At 38.4% G+C, this 15,766-nt stretch overlaps 1 protein-coding gene across 1 annotated transcript in view; it reads right to left on the bottom strand.

The window, feature by feature from the left end:
* The window catches only part of LOC133107358 (zinc finger and BTB domain-containing protein 20-like), a 34,930-nt gene extending 28,464 nt beyond the window's left edge, over positions 1–6,466 (bottom strand). Inside the window, exon 1 of the mRNA XM_061216348.1 lies at positions 6,298–6,466. The gene's annotated coding sequence lies outside the window, so the exon portion shown is untranslated. The remainder of the gene's footprint in view (positions 1–6,297) is intronic.
* Between the last annotated feature and the right edge of the window lie 9,300 nt (positions 6,467–15,766).

Below are 15,766 nucleotides of genomic sequence, written 5' to 3'. Positions count from 1 at the left end.
TCCGACCAAAATTCACTTTCAGCTCCTTTTTAGCCTTTTTTTACAGATTAGACCTATTCACAGGGATGGAAAATGCAAATGTTCGCTAAAAATACAAAGATGGTTTTACTATTACATTGTGGCATTCATTTGGGGATTGTCAAGACATTGCAAATGTTTAGGGATTGTGAAGAAATGGCTGAAAGAACAGCTGCATTCGTCTGGAGCGAGAGTGGATTCTATTCTTCTGTTCTGTTTCGCATGTGGGTTTCCAAATGCCGTTACCCCAAAACAAAAAACAAAACACTGAGCGTTGTTTTCCTTGGCCTTGGCAGATAGATGGCTGTCGTGTTCCTTAATGTACTGGCCTCCAGAGTTAGGGTGGAGTGCTGCTTTAACAACAAATGTGGGACTATTTTCATCCTGCTCCTCTAAATAAATAAATAAATAAATACATACAATTCTATTGGTACATTTAGTATTTATTAATATGATTAAAATTTTAAATGTAAAATAAAAAAAAGATATTTAATAATAAACTTAGCCCTTCTAATTATGAAGAGCCTTTTTAAAATTTAGCCAGTACATTTCAGAGATATCGTGTGACTTAAAGGTCAAAGAAGCTTGTTTAATTTTATGTTTTTATTTCAAACAAAATTATGCTGAGTATTTTGTTATTAAAGGCACGGTGTGTCCTAGTTTTGTGAATGGTTACTAGTGGATATGGTTGAAATTGGAGGTCTGGGATAATTAGCTTAGCAATTACTGTGGGTTTAATTATATACTGAGACATGTTATTTGGCCCGGCGTTTTTTCAGAATTTGGCACCTCATTGTAGGGACTTCACTCTGGGGTGGTTTTAGGCCTTATGAAGAGATCTCACCCTGGGTCTCACGACCCCATTCCTGCACAAGGGAAGTGTGTGTGTTTTATTAATTTTTTTAGGGCCCCAGTCAACCTCAACCTGATCCACCTCCCCCAGAAAAAAACATGTGAAAGGCATGTTAAAGGATGCCAAGCCTCACGGCAAAATATGCTAAAGGATGCTGAAACCTGCAGTAAAACATGCTAAATGATGCTAAAAGAGTATAAAACCAGCTAAAATTATAGCTATAACATGCAAAAGGATGCTAAATCTTGCAGCAAAAACGTGCTAAAAGATGCTGAAATATGCAGTAAAACCGTGTTAAATGATGCTTAAACATGTGGTATAGCATGCTAAAGGGTGTTAATACATGTAGCACAAATATGGTGAAGGATGCTAAAACCTGCTGCAAAAACATGCTGAATGATGCTAAGCCTCACAGCAAAAGCATGCTTAAGGAGGTAAAGCCTACAGTGAAAACAATATAGATATGATAGGATATTAAACAAGGATATTAAAACTTGCAACAGAAACAGAGTAATGTATACGCAGAACCTGCCACAGAAAAGGTACTAAAGTACCGAAGCATACTCACACAAACACAGTAGCTGGCCTACCCTGATCCCCCCGATATCTTCGCTCTTTGTATCTCTCTGCTATATTCTTACTGTTGTTTCTCTGTAGTGGGAAGGTGGTGCTTTTTGGCCCTAGCTTCACCCAGGGGTTGGCAGTTGCCAGAGCTTTCATTGCCTGCACAATGATAATATGTTTAAATGTGGCCTTTTGGATGATTTCTACCTTTATATTTCTACCTATTTCTGAGCAATGTTTTACAGAGACCTGTGTAAACTGGAACTTGGTCCAGAAACACAGTTTACAATATTTACTGTACTGGCACAGTCGATATGCACTCTGTGTATCAGGGTCAGACTTACTGATTACAAATTAGTCACTGCCAAGCCTTAAAATGGCAGTCAACAGTGTCTGCATGTCCACCCTATGTAATACAGCTCAGATGAAGCAGTCTTGTTTTTCTTAGGAGAAAAGGCAAACAGCCAGCCTTAAAATCTGTGCATGATTTGTCATAATCCTACTGAACTCAGACACTGTGTCAATGTATAGATGAAGATAAAACTAAACCATTTCTCATGCTACTAAAGTGATCGGATAGGATCTCATAACTCAAAGATTTGATGGCAGAAGTTATATTTCTTGTATGTTCAGTATAGTTTTGTTGGCTGGCTAATAAGACCAGCATACAGTACACTAAAAAGAACCAGGAGCTCAATGAAATCTTTGTAAAATGTTCAATAAAATCAATGCCCGAGCCACAAATGGCTTTTGTCTTGTCAGTGCATTTATTTTTAAGAGATTGGCAAATCTAGAAGGCTATATTTAATGTCAGATATAAAATGTACAACTGTGCTGAAATATATTTTCACACTGTTGCAGCAGATACAGTATTTTCTCCTACAGATTCATGGAATCAGTTTTTCACTATACTGTATGGAGACTGTTCTCTCCCACTGGATATAGGCCATTACCTTTGGCTGTATATTCATCTGATTTTAAGATGCTTTTGGTTTGTAGGTTCTAAAGAGGTACAAAAGTCAATGTTATCTGACACTGCCTGGTGGGAGGCTAAACAAAAGACAAGTGTGGAAATAATTTTAACCAGGAACTTGTTAATATTTGTTGTTAATATTTCCTTGGGGTAATGCTCTGGCAGCCATCACCCCAAACACGTGTATCATTCAAAATTCCTGTTTTTGGTTAAACTTAGCTTTAAATATATGCCATTCTACGGTGGGACTTTTGCCATTTATCATAGGTATGGCCATTTTTGGTGCAGCCGGCCATAATCAAACATCAAATAATCAAATAACTTTGAAGATAACTGTGGTTCAAATGAAAAATCTGCAAGCAACTATGCCGTAACAAGGCTAACAATGCAAATTACAAATATCAATAGTGTATAGCAGGGGTAGGCAACCTTGGTCCTGGAGTGCCAGTGCTGTTTTTGGTTTTTGTTCCATCTGAACTTGACCTCGGGAGTCTGATGGATGATTAAAAGGCTGAACGTGAACCTGCTTTCATTAAACCCCAGAAATTAAATCAAACCCAGTTTTGTTTTGATGGAGCAAAAACCTGGAGCAATCTGGCACTCTGAGACCAGGGTTGCCTACCTCAGGTCAATAATGTACATATACTAGAATATACGTTAAATGTACTGTAATGATTATTATTAGATTTATTTTCGATGAGTATGCTTATAAATATACAGCCATCGACATGAACACTTACCTGTACCTGTCATATTTTGTTTTATAGTAAAACTAAACTTCCTTCTCTTGTGACATTTTATAGTATGAATGGGATAAGGGCTTTTACAATGTGCTTTTTTGGCCTAGATTTCATGATGTAGAATTTGATTTTGGCTTTGCTGCCTTCTCGTATTACCTTGTTGCCATGTAAAATTTTGGCTTCCCTATGGCCAAAATAGTCTTTCCCTAAATATGATTGAATTGGAAGCCTGGGGTGAATTGGTGAAAATCTGCAATAGTGCGCTTACTAGTTGGCATGGTAAAGTGGGTTTAAATGCAATTAGCTTGTCATGTGGAGCTAAAATAAAACATTAGCTATTGAGTCATTTTAACATGCATTCAATTATTCTTTGTTTAAAAGTAAACCGTGTAAAACAGCAGTTTTTAACTGGAGGGCCAGGACCCAATAATGTGAAACATCGGTTTTTAACAGGAGGGCCAGGACCCACTTGTGGGCTGTGAGAAAAACAAAACATGCTGTATATCTTACACTGACATCCCCATCAGCCAAATGAAATACAACAGCACTTAGACCTGACACACATACTGCTGTTCTGGTGTAGGGACTGTATAAAACCTTTCTCAGTCCACATTTGAACAAAAGTCAGGCTTTTCCGGTCACAGTAAATTTGCACATTAAGTAGGACCTGAGCTGAGAGATTTCGGGAAGCCCTTATCCGATGTCGCCTAGCGTCAATGGAGCAGCATTATGTGGATAACGCGAGAAACAGGCCACTCCCTTCAGGACTGACTTTTTACCAGCAACAAGAAAAACATAAAATAAGCAGGAATATCACAGAAAAATGCAAACAACATAGGTAATGGAACGGGCTTTCCAGAACAGTCTGTGGTCAGGCCTCTTGAATGAGCTAGAAGCAGAAATGTTCAAATGTTCTCTCCCTAAAGAGAAGATTGGACTGTAGGTTCAGAGTTAGTTCATGGCTGCAGGTTTTGTTTGAGCATCTGTGTCTGTGGCTCAGTTGTTGACCTTTGGTGACACAAGTCCAAATGCCTAGGGGAAGTCTAAGAGTACTGTTGCTAATCTTTGACCTTAATGTACCATCAATGGTGAATCCAATCTGAGACAGGGAGATGGGCACAAAAACTCTATCCTCCACTTTGGCTATCTCTTTCCAATGTTCTGGGTTAAGAAGCTGAGTATTATCCTGTGATTAGTTGCAGTAAAACAAGCAGCACACACAGCTATGCAGGTGTCACTGTGGCTATAGATTCAGAATCACTCCCCAAGTTGTTTGAAAAGTTGAAAAGCAAAAGAGGAGTAATATATGTTAGCGCTGTCCATCATCATGACTTCTGCCATGTATGTGCTGCTCACCCAACCATGTTAGTTTGTCTTTCAGAAAAATCCTGATCCTGTTTTCGAGGCTGTAATGTGGGGCTATCTTCCCACAAGAGGGTTTTGCATGCATATTCCCCACTTTTATTGCAGATGTTGTACATTTGGCTGTGCCTCACTCAGTACTGAAACCTGCAACCTCCTTCCATTAACATGCTCAGTACCATACTACTACACCACACTGCCATCTAATGGTTAAATCTAAAATCATGAAGGTGTTTTTTCAAAAGGGGGGTACACATAGATATTTCTGTTAAAGGACATACATATGAGGGATGAAAGGAAGACTTCTCAGTAATTCACACACCCATTGCAACAATGTTAATATCTCATTGAAATAACAGGAGCTGATATGCATGAGCCATGTAGTGCATGTATCTGAATCCAAGCAATGCATTGCAGAGTAATATGCTGAGCACAATCTGTACCACTCCAATACTATGGACCCCCCCTAGTTACCTTAGGTAAAGAAGACAAAACATATCCAAACATGGAAATCCATGGTGTCTAGGGTTGCTCTGTACAATACTGTGAAAGCTTTCAAACTAAATATATTGTGAAAAATGTGCTAACCTCTCAGGCTTTCTATACAGTCACATTTTACTTATTTCATTTTACATTTACATTGTTGTATCATCTCCGACATTCTCAAAATGCCAGGTGGGGTGCAACATTGGGTAAAAAAAAGGTCTAAATATTTATCCACAGTGCTTTTCACATGGCTTTGGTATAAAGCATTACCATACGTACAAATTAGACTGCATTTCAAATGTATTTAAATCCTCAGCAACATGACTCGCCATCTATGGGTACAGCTTGGCAAACTTGCAGGGGCACATGATTTTAGAGAAAAACGTTGACCAAGATAACATCAGATCTAAGGTATGAGCAGATGAGAGCTGCCATCCACATGGTTTCACTTTCCATCAACACCAGGCCCTCGGCATTACTACCCCACAGCGGAATGCCAAATATCAAGCTTTTTATTTATTAAATATAACCGTCTGAAAATAGCGCAAGAGAGAACTAAAATGGTTACATCGGTTAAAAAAATACCATATTACAGCAACGAGTTGATGAATGACTCCATTTCCCCAAAGACAAAATATTCTTGAGTTTATCAATATTTAATCGAGTAAAATATGAAAGTAAATGCCAGACCAATTACCATAAAGAACAAATGTATAAAATGCCAATGGCACGGTAAAGGCATGTGATGAACATAAGAAAACTCCCATCTCTGTAGAATTCAGTTCTTTTTTAATACCAGGAAGTTCTCGCTTCTCTGAAAATTATCCCGCCAAGATTTCTTCTGTCCTAGAGACTCCTTACTTACACAATCATTTACAGACTGTTAGGCTCAAGCCCAGAGTTTAGTTTCTCTTTGCCTGCGTTACTTGTAAATGCTATTTGTTTGCAAAAAAACAATGTCCAGTTCATTAAAAAACATTCTAATGTTTTTCTTAAGTCATGTAAAGAAACAACATGCATCACAAAGCTTTTCCTACTTTCTAATGCGTGATGTATGTGATAATAGCCATTAGGAGTTCATAAAATCTGGTTAGAAGTATGCACTGTCCAGCATTGGATAGCTGGGCTTTGTTACTGCATGGAAAATATTACTCGGGTTGAATTCACATTTACAACAGAAGGCTTTTACATAAACGTGGGAAATCTGTTGTTATTTTTCAAAAAGAGTAGATACATTTGGAACTTTCAGATTAAACATGCTGAATGTTTTTGCGAAGCTTTGAAAAGGCTGGTGTACTTACAGTCAGATGACGTGGTTCTTGGTATGTGTTTGTTTGGCTGGTAAAGAGGAGCTGGACAAGCTACAGGTTGCTGGCAGTAACGGCCCAGCTCAGTGCAGAGTAGTTGGCCCTTGTGAATAATCTCATTCTTCTCTGATTTCAGCTGCTGTGGTTTCTTCTGGAAGACATAAGTGGGACTCATTCTCTGACTCACTTTAGCTGTCCCAACAGTCTGCACTGACAACACCGGCTATCAGAAACCCAAAAGCAAAGCAATAGGCTACTTCCGTGATTAAACAGACCATCTGATTACAATCAGTGGCATTTGTAATACCGGCGAACAACAACATAAATGGCTTCTTGTTTTCTTTGTTCTTTAAAAGAGACAGAATCCTTTAAAAGCCAAATAAGAGTGGAGCGTACATTGAGCAGGCATTACTGCATGTGGTTCATTTGAGGACACACTGCCTGTCAGGGTCCTGTTTAATTATTTACAGCATCACCGGGCTGCTGTGGCTTCCAACATACAAAGAGATAAATGAAAAGGGTAGAAATGTCTGCCTATCCAGGAATAGGTTAATACAGCTCGATGGAAATGTTTTTAAAGTTCAGCACTCCAAAGCAAAGCCTGCGTAGACCTGCTTGGCCAAAAAAAAAATTCTTTTGTAATCCATTCTTCTGTTTTTTCCTTTTCCAGCTTGGAGTGGGCTGTTTACAATCAGTTGCTTATGAAGGGCTGATGTACTGAAAACCGGGCTGCTGAAAGAGCTGAATTTCCCCACCCAGGCAGGGGAGGTTTGGCCAGCTTCAAATCACATTCTATTTTTATTTATTAAGTCTAATCTTGATAAATCATATAAGATTTGGTCAGCTTCAAATCACATTTTATTTGTATTTTTATTTATTAAGTCTAATTTTGATAAATTATATAAGATTTGGTCAGCTTCAAATCATATTTTATTTATATTTTTATTATTATTATTTTAGTATTTTTATAAATCGTATGTCAGATTGGTTCTACAAAATAATTATTTTCTTAAAGAACAAGGTTATTTTTTAAACTGCCAGGTGCTAAATAACTGAAGAATTCCTCAATATTTAGTTGCAAATTATTCCTGGTTGCCAGAGGAATTATCCACTAATTAAAATTATGTTATTAAAAGAATCACATTGCGCGCTCAACACATTTTAAAGATAACTGTAGGAGGAAATGAGTCAGCCTCAACAATCAAATTAAATGTTTTTTTAAAACACAAAAGTCTCAACAATAGTTGAGACTTTTGTGTTCTTCTTTGTGAGACTTCAAAATGTTCCCTAAACAATTAAATGTCAGTTAACTATAACATTCCATCTGATTATTATTCTTTTGATTTGTATTTTGTGATATAATCCAGGTTTTCTGAAACAATAAATGTAGGATATGTTTGTGTGGGAATAAATGAAACCTAAGGGATTATGTAAATTATAAAACATGACATACTCATAGAATCATTAAAATATTAAATAAACAAGCATACATTTAAAAAGTCTGAATAGTGGCACCTTGTGTTAGACCATTGAAGCACCACTTGTGATAGGGAAATAACTACTGATGAATGTTTATATTAACATGCATTCCAGTTAGCATGTATTAATTATTGGTGTCTAGCCATGCTAGTAGCTAGCCCAGTGAGTGCTGCTAATGGCCAACATTGCTTGTGGTTTCATTAGTCTATGTGCAATATGTATGAAACATAAGCAGGCTTTCGCGGCATAGAATGTAAGATACCCTCTGGGCCAACAAAAACTCTGTAAACATACTCAAGAAGGTTGAGCATTGATGTTTGGACAGCCTGTTGTTGATATTGGAATAAGAGATGATGAAAACGTATCATAAGAGACAGAATACACCGCTGTTAAACTGTAGGACTCGCTCGTTAATCCAAGGTGCTAAACCAGTCATGCTAAACCATGGCTGCTACAGGAAACCTGAACCAATTGACTGCTCTCCAAGTTTACTGTCTCGCTAACACAAAAGCTGTCTGGATTATAAACCCTTATTCTTTGATGGTTTTGCAGTCAGCATTTATTGGAAAAGTTATAAATGTATACTGTCCATAACACAATTTTCACTTTTCGAATGCTTTATCACTGTACTAGCACACTAAGCTTTAACAGACGGCAGTTTCTCAGCTCAGACCTGGAGGCTCTCCTTTAAAAACTGTCAGCTCATCGGGAACAATTTAGGGTTAGGTGTCTTGCTCAGGGACTCTTCAACACACCCAGGGCAGGGAATTGAACCGGCAACCTTCAGACTGCTCGACGACCGCTCTTACCTCCTGAGCTCAGATTAAAAGAACTGCTTTGCCGTTTATTCACGTTGGCTGTCTCCATGCCTGGGTCAGTTAATCTGTGGAGCAACCTGATGCCATCTCAATATTTCACCTCTGAAATTTCATTAGTTAATGACAATTTTAGTGGCAGTACCCGAAGACTGCTAAGGCCAGCCAGCGATTGTCCATTAAACAATTCATACCCTTTTGGGTAAGAAGCATTCTGATATTGAGTAGTGCTCATGACTGTAGGGTAAGGCTGGCCCTGATGGTGTTTCACCTACACTGACAGATACAACCTCTGTGGAGTTCATGTTTCCTGTGCATGAATAGAAACTCCATGACTCCATATTAGCAGCAGTGATTCGTTGGGTCTGATGAGGACACAGTGTGCCCAGACATACACCATCAAACACAATCTTATTCGCTGTCAGGCAAGACGCACACTAATGCACATTTGAGCTCTGGGAGGTACATGGTATTTCACTGCCACAGCCTAGTATGGACGGACAGTCCCTCTGTGCCACCAATGTAGTTCCCTCCGTCTCTCACTGAGAATTCTTTGTGCTGTAGCTCGCTTGAAACCTCACTGGAGAGGTGGAGCCTGTATCTAGTTGACAAGTTCTGGGACGTTTTTCAGGATTGAGGGGTAGCCCGGTTGTTAATATTTTGGAATAACTCAGGCTATTGTCCAGTCTGACTTTTAGCCAGCTAGCTTTATGAAATGCTCTCCCAGGGCTTGGTCTGAGAAAACAAAAGCCTTCCTGTTTACTTATCAGGAAGTTAACAACTTCTGCCCATAGCTCTCCCTGATAGGCCAGATTGGGTTTGTTGACTGTGCATTTGTTCATTCACATGAACGGTTGTAGGATGATAGTTTTTCTCTCACTATGATAGGCTTTTCTATGACTGCCCAAGACTCCAGAGGTTCCTCCCAGTGCTGCTGGCCCTAAGATGGCTGTGGAGACTGTGGGCCCTGGGGACTGTAGGCCAGGTAATGGCATGTATTCTCCATTTTAAATGGCTCAGAATAAACCTTTCTTTTGATGCCATGAAAAAAATTTGAAACAACCATCCATTCAGTGTCATCAACTGGGGTTGTAGTTATGTAATTCCATCCCAGTTCCAACCCACATTAACACTTTTGTGAACCGTGCCTAATCTACACACCAACATTATTTCATTACTCATTTTTGGGACATCATTACCATGTAAATATTATTTTTATCTGCTCAACTGTGAATTCTATTGATGCTCTTTAGATTCTTTTCTGCAGACAATTATATTACAATGCATGCTATTCTCCCTACTATATTATTTACAGCAAAAACATTTTACAAAATTGTAGTACTGTCAATCCATACAGTATCTTTATTATTTTAAACAGAAATGTGTGCCCAAAGAAAGGTCAGAAAAAGGTTGGTACGTGCCTGCATAGACACCACAATTGATACCTTTCCAGTTGAAACATGCTAATGACTTAATTCAGGGAAATGTTAGTCACACTCAGTTTTATCATTATCACATAATATACTTTCTTCATTAACCTACTTGCTATAATGATGCCAAAAATAAAAATAAATATGCACTGTTGCAGAAGTGTCATTACACTGGTACACACTCTGACACAGATATGAAAAGGCAGAAGAAAGTAAGGAAATAAAATCTTATAAAAATGAAGTACATTTTATTTAGTTCTCTTCAAATCTGTAATCAAATTCATTAATGCAAATTATTTAAACAAATGATTAACAGAGCAAACCCATGGTTATGATAACCATAAACACAAATGTAGTAATAACCAACCATAAAAAGAATCAAAGGGCAAATTGTAATACAATGATAATGATATATTGCCTTGATAAACTAAGGATACTTTCCAGTTAAACTGCTGTGTCTTCCACAGAAGGTCTGTAGGAACTATGAAAGCACTTGTTCATATATTAAATCAAAGCTATAACCATCTTTGTGAATTTGCCATTGTGCTTGGCAGATCATTCCATTTAATGTGACCCTAGTCCCTTAGTGATTGGGAAATACATTATACTGTACGTGTAACGTGTTCTGTATGACAAAATAGTTAGCACACGTGGTCCAGATGTGGTGGTGTTTGATTGAAAAATAATTCATTGTGGTAATGAAAGATTTTGCAAGGAATATGAATGCCAAATCTATGGTGTCACCAGCTCTTCGGTGCACATACTGCTCAGGGAGAAGACGTGATGGTAAACCCAGGTCCTTGTATGCTCTGTGTACTGCGCACTGGGCACCCATAGATCCAGTTGGTAATGCGTTATAGTCATGTAGGCGGAGCCTTCCAAGGGGGCAAATAAACCTGTGTCTGCTATTGTTCTGAATAGGGAACCATGGTAGGTCATTTCAATTTAAGAATTTTAATGAATGATGTCAGCAAATTGCATTCAATCATATATATACTTTATATATACAGTGGTGTGAAAAAGTGTTTGCCCCCTTCCTGATTTCTTATTTTTTTGCATGTTTGTCACACTTAAATGTTTCAGATCGTCAAACAAATTTGAATATTAGTCAAAGACAACACAAGTAAACACAAAATGCAGTTTTTAAATGAAGGTTTTTATTATTAAGGGAGAAAAAAAATCCTAACCTACATGGCCCTGTGTGAAAAAGTGATTGCCCCCCCCCTGTTAAAACATAACTTAACTCTGGTTTATCAAACCTGAGTTCAATTTCTCTAGCCACACCCAGGCCTGATTACTGCCATACCTGTTCTCAATCAAGAAATCACTTAAATAGGACCTGCCTGACAAAGTGAAGTAGACCAAATGATCCTCAAAAGCTAGACATCATGCCGAGATCTAAAGAAATTCAGGAACAAATGAGAAAAAAAGTAATTGAGATCTATCAGTCTGGAAAAGGTTATAAAGCCATTTCTAAAGCTTTGGGACTCCAGCGAACTACAGTGAGAGCCATTATCCACAAATAGCGAAAACATGGACCAGTGGTGAACCTTCCCCGGAGTGGCCGGCCGACCAAAATTACCCCAAGAGCGCAGCGACGACTCATCCAAGAGGTCACAAAAGACCCCACAACAACATCCAAAGAACTGCAGGCCTCACTTGCCTCAGTTAAGGTCAGTGTTCATGACTCCACCATAAGAAAGAGACTGGGCAAAAATGGCCTGCATGGCAGAGTTCCAAGACGAAAACCACTGCTGAGCAAAAAGAACATTAAGGCTCGTCTCAATTTTTCCAGAAAACATCTTGATGGTCCCCAAGACTTTTGGGAAAATACTCTGTGGTCTGACGAGACAAAAGTTGAACTTTTTGGAAGGTGTGTGTCCCATTACATCTGGCGTAAAAGTAACACCGCATTTCAGAAAAAGAACATCATACCAACAGTAAAATATGGTGGTGGTAGTGTGATGGTCTGGGGCTGTTTTGCTGCTTCAGGACCTGGAAGACTTGCTGTGATAAACGGAACCATGAATTCTGCTGTCTACCAAAAAATCCTGAAGGAGAATGTCCGGCCATCTGTTCGTGACCTCAAACTGAAACGAACTTGGGTTCTGCAGCAGGACAATGATCCAAAACCCACCAGCAAGTCCACCTCTGAATGGCTGAAGAAAAACAAAATTAAGACTTTGGAGTGGTCTAGTCAAAGTCCTGACCTGAATCCTATTGAGATGCTGTGGCATGACCTTAAAAAGGCGGTTCATGCTCGAAAACCCTCCAATGTGGCTGAGCGCTGTAAGAGACTCATTGCAAGTTATCACAAATGCTTGATTGCAGTTGTTGCTGCTAAGGGTGGCCCAACCAGTTATTAGGTTTAGGGGGCAATCACTTTTTCACACAGGGCCATGTAGGTTTGGATTTTTTTTCTCCCTTAATAATAAAAACCTTCATTTAAAAACTGCATTTTGTGTTTACTTGTGTTGTCTTTGACTAATATTTAAATTTGTTTGATCTGAAACATCATTTAAGTGTGACAAACATCAGAAATCAGGAAGGGGGCAAACACTTTTTCACACCACTGTATATACAGTACTGTGCAGAAGTCTTTGGCACTTTGACTTTATTATATATGGGTTTTTTGTGTGTGTGTGTTAGTATAAAAGAACACATTTGAGATTTCCAAATATCAATTTTCCAAAAGGTTTAATTAAAGTATTTAATTAAAAAAAGTAACATATTACTGTAAGCAGGAGAGGAATGCAAAAATATACCGAACAGGACTCGGATGCTGTCCTTATGCGGTTACAGAGTGAATATATCTAACTCTGTAGCCTGAGGGCATCACTCCCTGGCATCTTCTTCTATCTTTAAAATTCCACTTCAAATACATTATGATCCATTACCATTAAAAACTACCAAGCTAGTCTACTTGACTAACCAGTCTAACTAGCCACCTAGTTGATCATAATGTTTCGGTTTCACTTTTAACATCATGTTGCAGGAGCGGTGTGTTCACGATTTCATTTTATGATTTTAATTTATTACTACATTCTGTAGTAATTGTAAGCAATTAATTGAAAGAAATTTCCCCCTGGTAGGGGGGTATGGGGGGGAGGGGGAGGAGGGGGGGTAAGCCTGGAGAGATATGAGCGTTGCTGACTTCGATCTATGACCTCCCCCATGGACTGGATGTTCAGATCTTACGAAGCATGGCTTCGAGATGCAATACTTCTGCCACAGCACGCATCTCACTGCTTTTGTCCATTTTTGCTATATTGACCTAGTTATTTGCCAGATGTGTGTTGCAACCACTGAGGAAGTAACTGTAAACAAGGAAGTGAAGAGAATCTTTAGTCTCATCTTTGATGTGAACAGATCAGAACGTTGGAAGCCTTGAGTTTTGTGAAGTCGCCAGTTGCAACTTGTCGCATTGCAGCTCTATGGTCTGAACTTAAAACCAATCTTTGGTCTTCAGAGAAAACCATGTTTAGAACTTATTTAGATAAGGTATCTACTCGGTTTGGGTCCTGTTCAAGATAAATGTAACTGGAATCAAATAGGTATAATTTAAATAATTTGGAATTAAATTATTTTTGGAAGTGGAATTGGATTATTGGAAATATATTGGGAAAACAGACATTTTTATCAGGTGCACTAATGAGATTAAACAGTAACATTATATATTTCTATTCTATTCAATATTCTTTCCATAACAGTGCAATTGTCATTTTTATAGTCAAATGTATACACTTTCCTTTTTTCCAAAGATACCATTTGTAAAACAATACTTAAATCAGACTGAAATGACCAAATAGCATTCACATTTATATCGATCAAGTTGTTCGCCCAATAATCAACTAATTGCAAGGATTAGAAAAAACCTCAGTATGAAGTGGATTGAGTTGGGATTTAACAGAACTGAAATAAGGGAATTGAGTTTCTCTAGAGACGGAATTGAATAGTGAATTGCAGTAGGGAGATACTGAATTGGAATTGTGGTGGAAAAGTGGTGTTGCCCATGTGAATATGACTCCAGGTAAAAAAGTACTTAATTATTCAAGAGGAGTTAGAGTGAATCAATAGAATAAAAAGACAGTGCCACCACAAAAATCTATTGAAAATATTTAACAATGTATTTAGAATTATTAAAAAGGTATCATCAGACCCAACAAATAAAAAACATTATTAGTACTACTACAACAAGAACAGTTGCTGCTACTGCTTCTGATATTATTATCTAATAATAATAAGAATAAGAATAAGAATAAGAATAAGAATAAGAATAAGAATAAGAATAAGAATAAGAATAAGAATAAGAATTATAATAATAATAACAATAATAACAACAATAATTCTGAGTTGCATGGGAGAGCTGTGCCTAGACTATTAAATCTCTCTGAGCCCCATTCCAGAACAAACACACTACGTGGGGAAAATACTTTTGGGACTAGCAGGAGACTTGCTGGGGATCAACTGATACAGAGCTCCAACTGCACACTGCAATCGCAACCTTCCTAACTATGCTTTGGAAACCTGACTTAATATACAGTGGCACACTAAAACTGAAGCCATGCACAATTGACCCATTGTGTTTGTTGTGAATGGCAATGAATTAATAATGTTTGTGCCAATACCAAACTACCTTTGCATGCATCTCCTACCACCCACAATCCAGCACAATATATTCCTGCAGGGCATTCCTGGTGTAAGAAACCTAGTTAAGACTTTACCTGAATTTTGTTGTTGAATGTTGTCTTGATTCCTTTTGGTTTATAGAGAGTTACACAACCATTTTTTTCTTTTCTTTTTTTTTGTTTGCTCAATGCTGTAAGTGGGGAAGGTTAATGGGCTTGAATTTCAGATCCACATTTCCCCCTTTTGCCACCCACTGGCTCAACCCAGGTCTAAGGCACAAGTTTCAGTAATTAACAGTTTTCTAAGCCTTGACAGCTCAAAGACCGTTTGAGTAAGCGTTGACAGCTCAAAGCTCAAGATCCTATGAACATCTGACATGATCACGCCTAGTAGCGGTGCAAATGCATATGTGTGTTGACTTGAGCTTTCATAATACAGTATGGAGGGATTGTTTTGTTGATACAAACTGTGTGGTAATTATGGAATCACAGCATGATAAATACTCCAGTATAATTGACTGATGAGAAGTGGGTTTGTGTAAATTAGTGCAATTTCATGTAAAGATTTACCTCAGCGTAGCGAGGGGGTGACACACGGCTCAGGCAGTAAGAGCAGTCGTCTCGCAGTCGGAGGGTTGCCGGTTTGATCCCCCACCTGGGCTGTGTCGAAGCGTCCCTGAGCAAGACACCCAACCCCTAAATTCTACTGACGAGCTGGTCGGTGCCTTGCATGGCAGCCAATCGCCGTTGGTGTGTGAGTGTGTGTATGAATGGGTGAATGAGAAGCATCACTTGTACAGCGCTTTGGATAAAGGCGCTATATAAATGCCAACCATTTACCATTTACCATCTGGTATTGAATGCATTCAGTATATTCTTTGATAAAACGTGAATCAGAATGCATCTTAAAGACTTAACCCTGAAAGGCCCTTCATGATAAACGCCTTTGATGATTTGCAGTGGTGTTTTTCGGTTTTCCATGTTAGGCTGTACAGAAATCTACTACCTATATAAGCCATTTCGTTTTTAAAGCAAGGTGCAGTAGCAAGCTACTGCTAGCTAGTTAGCCAGTGAATTTAATTAGCCAGCGATTTAGTTAACTAATCACCTG

Source organism: Conger conger, chromosome 13 (assembly GCF_963514075.1).
Source record: "Conger conger chromosome 13, fConCon1.1, whole genome shotgun sequence".
Classification (NCBI taxonomy): Eukaryota; Metazoa; Chordata; class Actinopteri; order Anguilliformes; family Congridae; genus Conger; species Conger conger.
This window is presented reverse-complemented; position numbering and strand designations above follow the sequence as displayed.